Raw genomic sequence first — 3,995 nt, 5'->3', positions numbered from 1 at the left:
GCTTGTTTAGGAAAACAATAACAGTGCCTTTTATTGACTCCTAACTGTCAGCTCTGTTTAATGCTTTATTGATTGATGAATTTGTACTGTAGAAGCTCTTAATCATTTTTGTCTTGTGGTCCCTTTTGGCAACCTGGTGAGGTTATGGATCCTTTTTCATAATGAGTTTTAAATGCATGTAATAAAATACATGGAATCACAAAGGATTCTAATAATACTGAAATAAAGATGTAACTTTTCTAAGCTCATGACCCCTTCAAATACATCCAGGTCAAGACCTCTAGATGGGCCCCTGCTATAGAGCTAAGACTAACTGATAGATTGAGAGGATTGCTACTATAAGGAAGGTTTGTTCATGTTGCTGTTTATTTTTATTGTCATATATTGTAAACATTCAATTCATATTTGTCACATGTTCAATATTTTGGTAGATGTTTTCTACAGACTTCTGATACATTCTCCTTCCTTGTTCATTGAATTCAGTGTCTGGCTCACTCACAGCCTTTTCCTTTTCCCCAATATATCTCCTCTCTCTCTCTCTCTCTCTCTCTCCCTCCCTCCCTCCCTCTCTCTCTGTCATCTCTCCATATCCATATTAATCTTTTCTTACTCTAAATACATTTTCTTTCATTTTTCTAACTCTATAAACTAATAAATTAGTAGTTTGATATTACATTAAACAAATAAATTTAGGTAGTATTTTAATTTTTATTACATTGGTTCAGCCAATATGAGTGTAACTAGTCTTTTTTTTCCATATTCTTTTAGGTCTTTCTTTATTGCTGTATAAAGTGGTTTGTAATTGTATTCATAGTGTTCTTGTGTTTGTTTTAGCAGTCATACACCTACGTACTTTATATATTCTATAGGAAGTTTAAGTGGAATTTTTCTTTCTGCCTTTCCTCCTGAATATTGCTAATAATATACCGAAGTAGTGATAATTTATGGGAATATGCTTAATATGCTACAGTTTTAGTCGACTCTTTAGCAACCATTACATCATCTGCAAATAACAGTGATTTTATTTTTACTTTGCCTTTCTTCCCCAGGCAAAATTTCTTTATCCATACTTACTAGTATAACTAGTATTTCAAGGAGCCTATCAGTAATTATGACAGTGAACATTCTATCTTTATCTCTTCATTATTGGAAAGACCTGTAATTCCCCCCCCCCAAATATAATACTGTTTATTTTAGACAGCTAATGCTTATCATATGAAGAAAGATTCATTTATTTCTAGGTTTTTTTTATTGCAGGAATAAGTGTTGTATTTTGTCATTTTTTTGTGAATACATTGATATAATCACAACTTTGTTATTCTTATATATAATGTCTATTATGTTGATTTTATCCTAATATTGAACCAATATTGTATTCCTGGTAAATATATATTCTTGTCATAGAACATATTTGTTAGAATATGTTTTTATAGCCTCCTTACTAATATTTTACTTAATTTTTGCATCAATTTCCATCAGGCATATTGACATATAGTTTTATTTTTGCTTTGACTCTCCATGGTTTTGATATCAAGACCATACTTGAATGATAGGAAGAATTTTATAAGATTTCCTTTTCCCTAATTTAAAAAAAAAACAAAAACAAAAACAAAAAACAAAACCTCAGATCATTCAGTATTAGAATTGTGTTTTAAACATTTGATGGGATTAATTTGTCACTATATTGCCCTCTTATCCAATTTCCTCCTCATCCCCATTGTTTTCTGATATTGGGTTAAATCCTTTATTTCTTGATCTGTTAATATGGATAATTCCTCCCCAGTGGGATTTCTCTATTTCCTTCTCTAGCAACTCCCACATCCCAACATTTTACCTATATAAAATAGGAATCACAATTCTTTATTTTTAACCATGTATATGGTAGAAGTACATCTCTTATCCTCTTTTGCCTTTTATCTTTTACCTATCCTTTCAAAGCAACATTTGCCATTCTTTCTTCCATATACACTGATTTACCTATTTGGGGTGGGTATGGGGCAGAGGGTAAGGGCATTGAGATTCATTCCATGCTGACTCAGTTTAAGTCTTTTACCTTTGTTTCTCCTGATTCTTTAAATTCTCTTTAAATCTTTAGCCCAATATGTCTTTTAATCCTGCCATATATTTCCTGTTCTTTTTGTTACCCCACAGATCAATTTGTCCCTTTTTCTTTTTATATCAACAACAACCAATAAATATGAGACAATACTTCCACTAATTAGTCCTTTTTTAAATATTTGCAATTATTTACCATTCCTGGGCTTCAGTTTGAGGGTGTTTGCCAATAAAATAATGTGTGTGTGTCTGTGTGTGTGTGTGTGTGTGTGTGTGTGACTGTGCTTGAACACACCACATTTGTTGAACTTCAATTTTTTTCACTGATGGTTTGGTTAAGGTTTATGAGACATGAAGTGTCAGTACCATTTTTCTTTGTCAATATATTATAAATTGAATAATGATGCTACAATATTTGAATTCCCTTTCCTTTCTGATCAAAAATCTTCTGTCTGCTTGAAAAGTATTTCATCATTGAAAATATTAAATGTATCTTGAGGCTTGAAGGTTGTTTTTTCATATTTTAAAAAAAAATTCTGTTAATGATTTACTGAATTTCTTAATTGCTCCTTCTTCTATAAGGCATGCAATTCAGAAGTCCTCAATATTTTTCTTATTTTTCCTCCTTTTATTACAGTATTGTTCGATTTGTCTTGTTCTTCTGAAAGATCTATTATCTTCATCTTTGAGCATTTTGCTTTTAAAGAAAGATACCCTGGATTATATAAAATTCTTTTTTTCATTTCAATTTCATTGCCTTTTATTTTCCTTCTGCCAATTTTTCTCCACTTCAGTATCATGTGTTTCAAATTTGTCTTTGACTTTTTTAGATTATCCACAACTTATTCAATTATTCGTAAACCATCAGTTACAGTAGATAATTCTGCTTTGGCACTGAGTGCTCTCCAAACTAATTACAAATAAAGTGTTCTGAGGTCCACTTCTCAGGTGCAGCTCCAGTTTGAGGAGGAGCACTGCTGGTCACAGGGAACAGAGGTCCTACATGGGTTTCAGTTCAAGTTTCGTTATAGATAGGAATCGTGTTCAAGAGGGAGCAGGGGCCCTGCCTAGATTAGGACTAGAACACAAACCAAGAGGGTCCCAGACCCCTCCTTGGATCACATTGTCTTGAAATCTCTAAAAAAATCTAGTTGTGAAAAATCAGGACATAAAATCCAGAAACTCAGGACAGCTCTTATGCAGGAGTAAGGAGAGACCATCTCTACTATTAAGTCCAAAGTCAAGAGATAGTCTGGAAAAATAAGCAAATAACAGAAATAGAACGCGAGCATAAAAAGCTATCATAGTGACAGGGAAATATAAGACATCTTCAGAGGAAGATAATGATTTTAAAATATCTATAAGCAGAACCTCAAAAATTCAGATTGAATAAGAGCTCAACTATAATTTCTGGAAGAATTAAAATCGGTGATTTTATAAAAGAAAAAAGTTATTTTAAAAATCAAATAAGAGTGATATATGAGAAAATGAGAAAAAATGAGAGTAATATAAGGAAACTACAAAAAGAGACTTAATAGTTTGATCAAAGAGGCACAAAATTGTTGATGAAAATAGCTCTTTAAAAATCACAATTGGCCAAATGGTAAAAGAGATACAAAACCACACTGAAGAAAATAATTCCTTGAAAATTATATTTTTTAATAAGGAAAATGGACCTATTTGTACAAAAAATGCTGCTCTTTTTGTGGTGGAAAAGAATTAGAAATTGAGGGCATGTCCATCCATTAGGGAATGGCTGAATAAATTGTGGTATATGAGTATAATGGAACACTATTTTGCTATTAAAAAATGACAAGTAGTATAACTTAAGAATAATCTGGAAAAACTTATATGAACTCATGCAAACTGATGAATCAGGAGAACATTGTACAAAGGAACAGTGACAATGAAAAATGATCAGCTATGTCTTAGACATTCTC

Source organism: Notamacropus eugenii, chromosome 4 (assembly GCF_028372415.1).
Source record: "Notamacropus eugenii isolate mMacEug1 chromosome 4, mMacEug1.pri_v2, whole genome shotgun sequence".
In the NCBI taxonomy this organism is placed as follows: Eukaryota; Metazoa; Chordata; class Mammalia; order Diprotodontia; family Macropodidae; genus Notamacropus; species Notamacropus eugenii.
This window is presented reverse-complemented; position numbering follows the sequence as displayed.